A 14,907-nucleotide genomic window follows, 5' to 3' on the forward strand; every position below is an offset into this window, starting at 1 on the left:
GATTTTGCCAGCTTTGCGTGCGAGTAGCTCGGATTTTCGCGATGCGCGAGCAAAATTTTGATACGCCGTTCTTCTTCCTTGGACGGCATTCTGACAACTGAAGAGTGAATTCCAAAATCAAATAGGAGCAACATTCTACACACACACCTTCAAAATGAGGGGTGTTCAGGTTTTTTAAATGATAAATTTAAAGAAATACGTCAAGTTGATATTGGCCAAATTTTGATCGTATCACCCTTTAAACGTATAAAATACACTAGTAAAATTTTCAAATTTTCGTAACAAGTTTTCCTAAAAACTTTAAATTTTACATTTTTGAGCTTGGATGTATTCCTTCAAAACTAAATGAAAACTTCAAAAATTTTGATAAAAATGATCAACAAAAATAACATAGTCAAACATGGGCCGAATTTTATAAAATGATAAATATAAAGCTTCCAAAATTTTTATCGACTATCGGTTAGGAAGCGATGTTCAATTTGCAACATGGCGATCAACAAGTGTCCACAAAAAGCTTTCTTTATTGAGTTCTAAGATGAAGTTAGGACAGATGTAAGCTGCGATATTTGTATAAAGTATTCCCAAGTAACACGGATAGTTTTATTTGACTCCTCAAGCCCCTTATAAAACCAAAACTTGATCCAGTAGCCTGCTATAAAACTTTTAATGTTACTTAGGTTGTCAAAAAAAGGGTCAATATAAAAATTCATATGATAGTAGTTTAGGTGAAACTGAAGGGGAGAGTTGGATAACTTAATCACTGTTTTCCATGTTCATCATATTTAAGAAAAAAATTATTCAATTTTTCCCATCATCCTTGAAAATTATAGCGCAATATTGAAGCATATTCACTACTTTGCCTTAACTTTTTTGTTTTGTTTTTTTCCTCTTTTATAAACTTTTATCAGAATGCGGTCTTGGGATGAAATATTTGTCATAACTTAAGATTTAAGAAAAACCATATTCGAAAGAAACCGGTGGAAGAAGACCAAAGCTATTGATGAAAAACGGGTTTTTCATGTTCCTCCCGAACAAAATGTATAAAAATCACATACAAACTTCAGGCTCGATGAACGACCCCTTTCCGTGGTTCGATGTGGCCAAAATTTGTTACTAGGCCTAGGATCGATATGCAAGGAATATTTCAAAGTTTTTCTAAGTAATTCTTATAAAATTAAGAAGCATCTGTGAAAAACACGCAGGTAACATATAATATATATATAAGGATAGGATTAATCTTTACCTGAGATAATCTAGACAAATTATCTTAGTTCTTAAGCATATTCGAAAATCCGAACTTTTTGTTTTATTTGATTTATTAAAGAAAAAATTATCGCTCGGTCCGCTAACTAATCTCATTTCTAAAATTTCTCCCACCTTTTTAAAATGTTGGCCACTTATGCTTTAGTGCATGGGTGGCAAAACCATGACCCGCGACTGTCTTTTCGTGGCCCGCGAAGCTTTTTCCAGGATGACCAAATTTAAATCTTAGCTCTTTTTAGGAGTTGAAGTTTTTTCTACGTTTCTGTACCATTCGGAGATGAAGTTTATCATAATCTCTATCAATCATTGAAGAATTCGAAACAAAAGTTGGAGAAAAACCTTTATATTATTTAAATTTTCCAAATTTTACACATGAACTGCACTTTCGAATAACAGATGTGTATTGCAATGAATCTCCCTTATTCAATTTCCTCATACCATTATTTTGAAAGCGATGAGAGCTTCCAAATGGGTACATGGCACTAGTTTGAATTTTGACTGGGTTTCAAAGTCTTCTAAGAGAGAATAAAAATAAGTCAAAGTTAAGTATTTTAGGCATTGTAGAGCGAAGAATTTACTGCATTTGTCAGCTTCGATTGAAATCAACGAAAATTTTACTGTAAATATCACGGAAATCAAAATCAAATATTTTATTTGAAAAGTTAGTAAAATTCAATGTGTGTGTGTGTGTGTTCCATCCAACGACCCCCTGAGCTGGCAGGTATGTTATGCAAAAGAACCAATGTTAATCATTTTGATTAAATTGGTTCAGTTGCGGGTGCTGGCGGTGTTAGCTCTATTGAAATTCCAGTAACCCATTTCAGAATGACAGAGACCTAGCTGCACATCCCGAGGTTACTTTCCTTGTCAATAAGCCCCGCCCAATCATAGCCGCATAACCAAATGGGTCAGGCAATTATGATTAGACTTTCAATCTTTTATTTAAATACTTATCCAGTTTCTCACTTGATATAATCGTCTGATTATACTTCGTTGTTATCCCAGAAAGTTCAATAAAAGATCGACGCGTATTTAATGAATGTTGCATTTTTAACAAGAGTATGATTAATTATATAAAAATATATATCTGTCTTACCGTTTTTTTTTTCATTTACCATACCTTACCTTCATTTACCAGATATATTAATAAGCGCACTTACTTGGGATTCCATTAGAGGAATATCGTTTTTGTGTATAAAACTACACACTTACCACAAACCATCGTCTTACTGTAAGATATGAAAATCAATATAGCTTTTACCACGATTCACAAAGGATTTTTTTAAATACATGATAATCACGAACTTAATGATTATAAAACAATTCATTCAATATACATAAAAGAAGGATTATTCAGAGTTGTTATGATGCCTACATTTATAAATTATTGAAAATAAAAGAAAATATCTGAGAGTTTTTGAATGGAAAATGAAATAATAGAGATCTTACATTGAAATCCATTTACATGAATATTTTTCGCAACCTGAAGTATTAAGGATTAATGATTTCTGAAAATTTAGATACATTGAAAAGCGATGCTGTTCAGCTGTGTAAACATGGTCCATGGAACCTTTAAAAACTTCACTATGTCATTATTGTTTACACATGGATTATTGCTTCGCGCAGTAATATTTCAGGAGGAATTAAGATACTTAAATTACTTGAGCAACGTTATTGTGCAATGTTGAAAACTTCTGAAATTTTGAGTAGCATCGGGTATGATGCATCAATAGCTGAAATCAAACTGTACTAAATTTCTCATTTAAATTGTACATTCTATTAACTTAAGTTATATTTTATTAACTTAAACTGCACAAATCGAAACACATTTAGTCTAAATCTTGATAATTTGCCAATGTGGCAACGCTCCATCATCTGGAAACTGTTTAAGTAGCTTTATCACCAGAGGACACTATCCGAGCTTTTTCTACTCGCCACCGTTGTATTAACGGCAGTAGCGTCGATTTTACAAGCAGAAGAGAGAAAGAGAAATAAACATATAAATTAGAAAGATCTCACCGAATTTATATCGCCAGTCGCCAACATCTCCACATGCTCAGCTTGCTGCTTTGTCCTTGAACCGGGTACAAGAATTTTCATCTTGGATCCAAATCTCAACACAATGAACGTTTTTCCAAGCAAACCCCGGTGTGCTTCTTAAATTTCATTCACTTTCATTGAAACACAAACTACCTCTCTCCCTCGCACCAATGATAATTAGCTGTTGGATGAGAATCTTTCCGAAATGCATTATCATCAGGCAGCCATTTTTCTTCAGAATTAATTTCATAATTTTCACTTTTCTTCACACTGTTAATAATTGGCACAACTCTTCATAAAATTCACTTGTTGACCACAGAAACTACATTGCATTCACTTTATTCGGATAATATATTGGAAAAAAGCACTTATTCCCCATCACACCAAGAGAAATTTCACCCACAAAACCGGACGAGCGAGAAAAGTGAACCGTACCGCACGGAGCTCGGTTGGACTTCCTGAAAAGTTAGTAAAATTCAATGCGTTTTTATGTGCCCTGTCAGCTGAAAAATTTTAAAGTTATGTTGGATTTCATTTAACGGAAAAATCTTATATCAAATACCTCTGAAAATATAAATGATGAAATCTGTAAATAATCATGTTTGTTTTACTCTAAAAAATAAACAATTTTTTTAATCTGATGGAAAATTTAGGGAAGTTCGTCACAAACCCATAAGGTAACAAAATTTTTCTCAAATCGCTGATACATTCGCAAAAGATCCGGCGATACAAATCGTAAGTGCAAAAGTGCAGTGAAATTGTGATGGAATATTGTGAAGAATTTTTTGTATTAATTTAAGTTTTTTGTTTATAATATAGTTTTCTGAGGATGGCTGAAGGTGGTAGGCCGAAACGTCAAAAGAATTGTTTTTATTTGATTTCAAATTCACCGAAAAGTATCAACTAGAAAAGCCAAAAAGATCCAATCTTGACATTTGTAGCTTAGAATTATCATCTTTATTAGATCATCTTTGTGAAACGCTTTTTCTGCCAGGCCAGATATAGTTCATATCTAGAAAATATTGAGATTTTCGGAGTTCAATGAGAAGTTTCAATAATAAAGGAGTTAGTTCATCTCGAATCGTTATAATTGAAAATCTACCATTTATGGAGAAGAAGGATCATTGGCTGTGGAGTCGAGATTTCTAAAGGCAAGAATGAAGAATATTTCCTCCTTGGTCGAGGTTTCTTTGAAGATCACTTTAGTTGGTACAAAGGGATCCATGTTATTTTTGTTAGAAAATAATCTACAAGATACCTCAATCATGGTTAGTATCAAGTTTTTAAGCGATTTTGCAAATGACATTAATCGTATTTTCATTTTTGACAAATGGGACTCCTAGAGTCATGGAATTTTTAGAGAACGAATTTTTAATCACTTTGTCCAACTGCTTTCCCAGCTTTGCAACTTTGCCAGAAAGAAAAGATTGCATTTTGTTTAGTTCAGACATCTCTACTTTTGGAGTTTCATTTTCAATCTGTTTGGAAAGTGTCAAATTTCAAAGACAAGAACTCTTGGAATGTTTCTATGGCCGCAATCACTGTTTGAAAATCCGATTTTATAATTGGTACGCATTTCATTTGAAACTACATTTTGAATTGTTGAAGTTAGTTCAGTTTTTAAACAATGATGGAGGTCTTATTGACTTTTGAATTAGTAATTTAAAAAAAAGTTTCTGAACAACTTGGTTTGCAAAAGAATAACTGATCTTTCATTGTTGTGCAGCGCTGCCGATTGAATTACGACATCTGAAATGGTCATTTGTGAATCACATATAAGAAGCAAGTTGAACTTATTTTAAGGACGATCGCAGTCGATACTTATCATCACATCATTTTATATGTCCTTTTTAAGGAAAAGCTAGGAACAAAACTCAAAAATTTTTTTTACATTTTGAAAGACTATCAGACCATGCCCAGCAAACATAAAATCGCATTAAAAATGATAACTCAAGTCATTAAAAACGTTACTACGAATCGTAATTCCAACTAACGCAAGTAAAAAGTCGTAAAAATCGTTACTCAATCTCGGATTAAATGGTTTAAATCGGATATGATAAAATGTCCGCCATGTTTCCAGATTTTGACGACGATTTCGTTCCTTTTTTTTCTCCCACGTGGATCAAGTGAGAGAACAGCTTTGATGTTCTCTCTGCGACCAGCAGTGCAACCAGATTGATAAAAATCAGATAGTGTATTTGCAAGAATTGCCCAATGACAGAAGCAGCAAATATTGTCGTTGTCGTTGGTAACGGTTCGCCCGCGCTGAGAGTAAAAACTTATACTCTCTTGCATTCTTTCTATGTATGTATATTGCCTCCACTTTGGTAGGTAAATGCTGTTTTTTCGGGTTTCATATGATCATTCTATAATGTATATGAAACGTATAACAAAGTTGTTGAGAAATACATCTACAAAAATGTTTGCTTGGTGAGAACTATTTGATCTACTTTGGATTTCCTACACTATATGACATTTCTGCAACAAATGACCCCAACGGAAGTGTTGCCAACAAGCTTAATGAGGATCCCTACTTATCATCTAGCCAAAGTAACGAACTGTAGAAACGTCAGAAAAGAAATGATTAACAATAGTATCCATTTTGGCTCAATCAAAACGTGCTTTTAATTGTCTAAAGTATCAAAATCTAATATAATAACTACTATAAGGAGACATAATGTATATTCACAAATCAATTTATACAAAAACTAGCCTTATTATAAACCACCGTTCTACAGATTTGGGCTTACTTCAACAGATATATATGTTTGCGAGTTTGCTACAAAGACCCCAAAAAATAGTATCCACAACAAGAAATTTGGGCCTTAAATTATTTTTTTATATTCGACATAACTATTGCTCCATATTTCATATAAGTATATTCAATTTGATCTGGATAAACACATATGCTATTTGAGTCGTAAAATGTTTCTATTTAATAATTAAAACAATAACTTGGTCTGAGAAACAAGTTCTCTGAAATTTTCCAATTTTTATTAAAAAAAAGACATTCCAAGTAAAATCTGTAAAAAACTTTTCAGAATCTCATTAATCTGCCATTTATACATCCCTACACATTTTTGGAAGAAAACGAAAAAATGTTTATTATATCTATTATATAAAATTCTCTTGTAACGGTGTTTGTAGTACTACTCCTCCGAAACGACCCAGACGATTCGAAAGAAATTATTTTTAGAATATTCTGTAGCCATGCGAATCGGTTTATATCGAATAAAAACAACACAAAGTCGCATCAATAATATATTTCAATCAATAATTAAATTTGTAGTTTTTTGAATGAAATAAAAGTCATGGCTTCCATTTTTTCGAGATTTTTTTTTCTTTTGGGCGGTTTGTTTTTCGTCTCCAAGGTCGAGGCGTCGGGAGCAGACGTCGTTAGAAGATAGTAACCATGGCATAGCATACTGATCAGTTAGAATATTTTGGCGCGTATTTCTCAACCAAGCATATTTTCAATGCAAGTGGTGGCGATATGAAGCCTTGATGTGAATGTTTTTTGTTCTTGATTCCTAGCTCATTTCTACAGCACATGGTTATGAATGACTCCTAGGTGTGACTCAGGTTGATATTTTGCTGATCGAATAAAACATATGATATTTGTTTTGCCAATCTCTGAAATTAAAAAGTCAGGCATCCATTTTTTCTTTTCTTCGAGGGGTTTGTTTTTCGTCTTCATGGGTGAGGCGTCGCTAGCAAACGTCGTTGCAAGATAATAGTAACCAAAGCATACTGTTCATTGATCGCTGGAAAAAATTAAAAATTAGGCGCCTTTTTCTCAACCAAGTACCTATATTTCTTATGCACGTGGGGGCGATATGCAACCTTGCTTTTTTCCTTGCTTATTTGTACACAGCACATGGCAATAAATGACGCCTAGATGTGACACGGATTGATATTTTATCGATCGAATTAAAACCATATAAACGATTTCAAATAATTAAACCATTTATAATTCGTGTTAATTTAAGTAGTAATTTGCTGTCCAAAAGGTATGAAATAAGGACACTTTGCGGACGTTTGAAAATAAGAAATTGGGAAGCTTTATATTCAATTTCGTATAATCCGATACGCCTAAAACGCTAGACACATAAACTGAACGAGAATCTGTTCTTTGAAATAGATTAGATAGGATTGAAGTTTTCAAATGCCGAATGAACTTTTTGATTTTTTGCAAACCTAAGTTGAAGTTATCAATAAAATAATCTACTTTTCAATAACAAAGTGTGAGAATATGCATTTTCCGGAAGAATTTTCAATTAAGAAAATAAACTAGAGCAAGTGCAAATTTTCAACTTTTACGAAAAATGTATACATTATTTCTTCATCTAAAAATTGTTGGGCCCAAAAAAACTATCTGATTAAATAAACTCAACTCTTTTTTTTTAATAATTCATCAAAAAACTTTTTACACGTTTACTGTTTGTTCACACACAATTCAAGTACGAACTTAACATGAAAAGTATGTTTTTGTTTAACATATTTTGGCTACATAGAAGAGACTTTTGATTCACTTTTTTGTTGAAATGTTTCTTTGTGATTGATATTCCAGGGGCAGCAGATTTTTATGATGAACTTTTAATATGAACTGAAAGTGTAAAAAGTAATATAAATTCCTGAAATTTCTAGGTGGAATAAGTGAAAACGCGCCATTTAGCAATGAAACATCTACAATTCACGAATTTTATCTCCAAAACGACCAGAAAGGATATCCCGAGTGTTGAATCTGAAGCGGATATTCAAAATAATTATAAAGGTCTTTGTTAATCAAGGTCTTTTGGTTGAACAGCATTCAGTGAAATAGAAGTACCAAGCAAAGCATTAATTTATTCCGGAGAAAACTTAGTATATATCAATGAAAGTTGATTAAACAGACAAACAAGAACAAGTATTAAATTCATTTAAAAGTCTTTTCACTGACGCATCTGAAAAAGACCTATGTGTTTTTTCACTTGCCTCAATAAATGAGACAAATGTATACTTCGATATTTCTTTTTGTCAACATAACTTATATTTTTTTTTTAAATATTATTTTTTTCAGAAAATATGAAAGTTGAACTGTGGTGATATTCGTTTGCATTTGCCGCGGTGTTTCATTTTTGAAATGAACTCACGATACCATAGAGGCCTGAACAGGTTATTTCATTTCGATCTATTAAATTTTAAAAAATCTGCTTTTCAATTAAATGTTATAAAATCTTAAAAAATATTACATAATCCTAAATAAAATCACAGATCACCACTAACAATGTTTAGGAAGTTTTGAAATCAGAACATCCCATTGCTTCAATAGGAGTCTTTAAAATAAAGGGTGAATATATCTTAACATATGTTTTCCTGTTTTCAAAATCAATCGTTTTTTTGATTCATTGGGTTAAAGTTCAAAGGAATTAATTTGCATTTTTTGCTTGAATAAAAAAAAAAGAATTTGCAGTATACAAAATCGTCAGATTTAATGCCATGATTGGGAGCATTTTAAGTTGAAATGTGTAAAGTCTATAACTTAAGTATCAGGCGAAACTTTTTGGAAATGATTTTGGTGAAAATATGGATTTTAATTCAAACTGCTTCGAAGCATGAGGATGGTGAATAAAAAGCTGTTTGAAAAAGGTTGGTAAAAATTTTTTCTTATGTGTTCCATTTCTTCAGCTCTAAAAAATACACCATCCAAAGCTAATTGGGAGCTGAAAGCGCTGCGTTAGGCAATATATTCGGCATATACTCCAAAAATTGTCCCGATATTCAAAATTCTATTTTAAAAAAGATTCATAAGCAATATATTCCAATAAATGAGAAACTTTTTATTTCGGTTTAAACCTTAATGTGAACTCGAGAAAAACGGAATAAATCTACTTAATGGAATACAGCAAATGAAACAAACATATTATCAACATACAGTTATTTATGGAACAAGTTACAAAAATTGGATTTTAAAAGACCCGTTGAGTTAAAATTCTTAGGTTAAATTTTTATAGAATTAAGCGGAACGATTCAAGTAAAGGGAAAGAAGGGAGATGTAAAGAAAACTAGGAAAAATGGAAAATGGACGCCAAGTTGAACACGGTAAGACGAAGTTTACCGGGTCTGCTAGTCATCATATAAAATCAGTTATTCAGTTATTTACTCTGAATATTTGATAAAATTGGTGGTGTGGCCCGCCAGCCTATCTTATCTAAAAAATTTGGCCAATCTGTGGAAAATGTTGGACACCCATGCTCTTGACAGAATTTAATCTAAATGGAGGATCAATTTTTCAAAAAAATATCGACATAGCGAAAGTGTAGCTTTTAAACCACTGCAAAAATTCATATTTAATAAATTTTTACATGTTTCAAATTTTTGTTTGATATTTATACAGCCAAGATTACTTATGTGAATTTTTGGAAGCGATGCATTCAGTCTTCATTAAGCCCAACAAGTCAAGTCACTTTAATTTCGGATTAACTTTGTTTAGGCATAAATAGGTACTCATGAAGTAAAATGTTCATCTTGATTTTATTATAAAATTATTTTATATTTAGTTATGTGAAAAAAAATAGATTGACCCAAATTGGCCGACTTTGAAAAATCTGACGCGCTTCAGGCTAAAATGATTATATTGGTCTACCAGAAAAGCATCTTTAAGAAAAATCGACACTCTCTAGCAGCCAAACAGCAGCAAAGGAAGGAGCTTCATTAGCTCACGTAGAACCAACTTTCGTGCTGTTGCAGCGATTATGGAACGTCCGGGCTCGTGTAGATATGCTGCTACTGCTATACAGCAGGCAGCCGACAGCTCCCAGATATGGAAAACTGTGGGTGGGTGGTTCGTTGGTTGGTTGATGAATCTAAGTTTTTTCCCTCCCCCTCGATGCTGTGCTGCAAGACAAGCGACATCTCTACTGTGGGGAAAGAGAAGTACGTTTTGGAGCCAAAAAAGTTCAAGATACCCAGGTTGGTTCTCTCATCCTCCCCAAGTCCATACAAAAACGAACGTACGAACGACGGATGCTTTCGTTCACTTCTGGTTTAGTGCAGAGAGCACCAGATGCAAACAGTCACACACGCATTTCTGGGGTTTTGGCAAACATAGTCTGAGCAAACCCACAGCAAAAGTTTCCTATCAAAACACGCACCAACCAAGCAGCAGTTCCTTTTTTTCGTGTCGGTCCTTCTGCAGTGCCATTGCTTCTATTTAGGGGAAATATCCCATGGTTTTCTCGAAAGGATGGAGCTTTTCGACGAACGACACATCGCTGTACATACAGTGATTCAGAAAATTTGAAGCGACAAAGCGGTTTTAAAGTTTTCGGTTAAAGATCCAGATAATTGTGCTGCAATCGGTGGCCGCCTTGGTTTTGGTTATTATGTTTTTTAACTTTGTTTACATCTTAGCCCCTACACGCTTCCAGCAAAGAAAGTAATATATCTTAGTTTTCGCCCATGAATACAAAATGTGAATAGGGCTGAATTTAAATTCATGTTTGTCAAACAGAAACACATTTACAAACGGTGTAAAATATTACTAAATGATTTATTCTTTCGAAGGTTCAAATTTATGAGATTGCGAGTGTGATGTTTTTTGGCTTTATTAGAAATTTAAATTGGTTTGTTTAGTGGTAATCAATTAAAAGTTAATGATTGCCATAAAAGGATATGTTGATTTTTTGTTTGCAATAATTCTGGCAACCGAAATAGAAATTAAAACTGTTATGTTTATTAACAAGAAACACTTCAAATAATAAACTTTTTCTTTTTTTACAATTTGAAAATCTGCGCGTCACGGCCGCTACCAGACATATAAGGTATAATTCTGATATTTTGTGCAATATTTGCCGCTAGCCTTTGATATTCACTTTTCACGATACATGTTTGGAATCCAAATAAGAGCACTTTTTCACAATTTAATGGAATCCTTTGAATAATTTATATTCTATTTCTATTTCTATTTTTGTTTATTTTAAGAGGATTTTAACCTTTCCAGTCATTCGTCCTCTATAATTTATATTCAAATTTTCATTGGTACGTTTGATTTTTCGTACAATTCCATTCATTCAAGTTTGCCATGATTCGTGGCTGAATTTTGCTGGATCATATTATCTGTCCTTATGCACTCGTTCCATTGAGAGGTTTGCACTTATTAACACCAAAATAAAATAAAACAAATCATACGCGATCAGATTTATTGCAAGAACTTTGTTAAACGATCGTTTTTCAGGAAGCCCACGATAAAACTAAACACTATGTGGAAATTAGATGCGAGATGAAATAGAATTAGATCTTAGTAATGTAAAATTACATCTTCTTTGAATTAAATCATAAAAAAATAGGTGTTTAAGCGTTTCTGGCTCGTGTAATTTCACAAATTTTTTGGTGTGTAGCTTTGCCACCGATTTTCCTCCCCGCTTTCCAACGACGATTGAGCAAGTTGTAGGCAATCAACTTTTCACCCAACGAACGTCAACAACAAGTGGGTGGTAGGAAAGTTTTCCTGTTTTATTTTTTGCTCTTCACTTCCACTGAAGATTTTCCCATCGGATCGTTGAGGAATGGAATCCGAGTTTGATTTCCGCTACCTGTGATGGCAAATGCTGCCATCTGAGGGATGATTCAGGACTTTAACAACATTAATTGGTTCTTAGAAAACTTTTGTCATTCGACTGATGCTTGTGAAAAATTTCTGATCTGTCAAAAAAAACTTCAAAATTCTAATCAACCAACTACTTACTTATTACTCGCAGAAGATGGTTCAGTCTGAACATGGAACTTTTTCTTGAAACGTAATAACTTCGGATATAATCAGCACAAAGGTGAGAATATCTCATAAAATTTGCTCATTTTTCTATACCGACATAAAAGAGCTGAGACACGTTACTATATGAATGGAAATTTGGATGTCACCTGCAGTTTTTCCTAAATATTTAACGCAGTCTTGCCTCTCCATATGGTCTGAAAGAAGAAAACAGAGTTGAAGTTTGTACGTTAAGATGTGGATTTGGTGATCAAACAAACCAATCACCATCGAAAAAATGTCTATTTTGTGCTCTACTAAGAACAGCGTAGCGATTGAATTTTAATAATTTAAAGAAAAAAATCATTTTTTAAAGCAATATGGATACATGCTGTGAAAAGCATTTCCATCTGTACATTTCATCTAAAGAAAACAAGATAACATAGTTTATATTGTTCATTCATTGAAATTCAACTTAAAATTCACTTATTTCAAACAGGAAAATATTTCGGCTTTTTCGGTCAATTTACGGATCCAAGACACCTTCTCTTCTAATTCCGACGTTTCGTTCTTTAGATTCCTGTGAAAAAGTTCAAATAAAAAACGAAACGTCGGAATTAGAAGAGAAGGTGTTTTGGATCCGTAAACTGACTGGAAAAGCCGAAATATTTTCCCGTTTGTACATTTTCACCAGTTGAAAACAATTATTTATTTATTTCTATAGAAAACCAAAGACGCAAAATATATGATAACTAGTATGATATACCTACGAGGCGCATTTTCTCCTTCCATGGCGACCGTGAACAAATTATTCAATATATTATTATGAAAAGTTAATGAAATGGATTTACTTTCTGAATCATGAGAAATTTTTTTTTTCCGGAGGATATCTTTTGGCTACCTTCTTCTCACTTTTTTAAAATCATTTTATATTTTTTTCATTTTTCATCGGTAACCGTAACGCCGATGTAGAAGCATTATTTTTCTCGAGGGATGCAGAGAAAATATACCATAAATCCGACCATCAGTAGATTTTATATGAATTTTAACTATTTATCCTTTAACTCATTTGCATGATAGGTTCTGTAGTAACATTATTTTAGCTAAACACCGATGCTACATCTAGAAATGCATTCAAATTTTCTAAAAAATCTTAATTGTTTTTGTTTAGGTTGCCAGATTGTCCGGATATTTAATACTAAACTTGGAAACAGTCCGGCCCGGCCCGGATGCCCACTTTTCACTTTATGTGGCAAATCAACCAAAAAAAAAAACAAATTGAATTGGATTTTTTTTTTATTTATGCCTCCAAAACGAAATGTCTTGAGCAAGTTTTTAAAAATAATCATGAAAATATTTTTGGAACTTTAAAATGCGATTTAAGTTCGGTCAATGAGTTTTGATGAAAAATTTGTTTTTTTTCATTTTTTTTCTTTATTTTTGTAATGTAATTTCTGGGATAGGTCCTGAAAAAATTTTGGCAATCTTAGTTTAAATATATTACACATAACGTAACTTAAAAAAACGACAACTTAAATTGAAACCCCTCATAACTTCAAAATTATTCAATTTTATTACTATTAGGTACTTTTGTAACAACAAAAAAAAGTAAGTGAACAAAAACTTAAAAATCATTTTTTAAGAAGGTACTTTTAGACTACAAACGAACCGGTAGGGTAGGAGAGAAAAGGTCACAAACAGAGCTGTACTCTTCATAAAAAGAATCTAGCTGCAATGTTGGATTTTCCGATGCAAATCGTTAAACTAAATGTATTAGGCAATGGGGTGTGTCGAATTGCAACATTTCTCGAATTTCAAAAACCCTGTAGTCAAAAATATTTCCACGTTGGTCAAAACGAACGACGGATTTTTATAACTTTTTTAAAAAGAGATTTGGAAGCTCGGGTTTTTATTTGAAATTATGAATGAAAAAAGGCTAAATTTGTCAGAAAAATGTCAATTTTCATGTTTTTCTTGAATATTTTGTTCTCACGCAATGCAAATGAAACTCGAATATATGGAGCTTACTGAAAAACTCTCTGGCTACAACTTTAATCAAGACAGCAAAGCGTTAGAAGTAGCAAGAAAATATTTTTTTTTTTTTTCGTGAAAAGAAACTATCAACACTGACAGATTTTCCATCCAATTTAAAAAAAAATATTTCTGAAAATTTCAAATCAAATCAAAACCCAGACACCTTAATCTCATTTTAAAAGACTGCGAAAAATTCTGTCGTTCGTTTTGACCAAAAAGTTTTTTTTTTTGCCTACAGTGTTTTTGAAATTCGAGAAAAGTTGCAATGCGACACACCCTATTGAACAATGTTCAGAGATATTGTTCTAGAAGGAAATTTATTAATTTCTGATTCTTGAGATGTTCAGACGAATTCATCTTCATCTTAAATTTTCTATTATTTGTCAAACTTGGTTTTAGGATTACACAAAGATTAGAGTCGACAAATACCATGGTTTTACAAAAACAGCTTTATAAATTAAAATATTTTGTATATTGCATGAGAAGTGGATGTTCAAATTCCGGCCATTTCGGTAAATCTTACGATCCTTTTCCCGGTAATTCTTTGGATCTAAGGAAAAATTTAAAATGAAGATTCTAACACTCTACTGCTTACGCAACCTTATCTATATGGTATAAAAAAATAATTTAAAGGTGGGAGTATTGAAAACATTTCAAAGTTTTTAAAGCCTGAAAAATTAAAAAGCATAGTATTATTTAACCCAATTATAGAACCTAAGACCCAAAACTGAGAACTTTAAACAATTGCAACCCATTCAATTTAAACAAAACGCCAGAACACATTGAGTTACTAAAATCACCCATTTTTCCGAACATTTTTTTCTTCTTGTTACTGAAACTAG

Source organism: Uranotaenia lowii, chromosome 2 (assembly GCF_029784155.1).
Source record: "Uranotaenia lowii strain MFRU-FL chromosome 2, ASM2978415v1, whole genome shotgun sequence".
NCBI lineage: Eukaryota > Metazoa > Arthropoda > Insecta > Diptera > Culicidae > Uranotaenia > Uranotaenia lowii.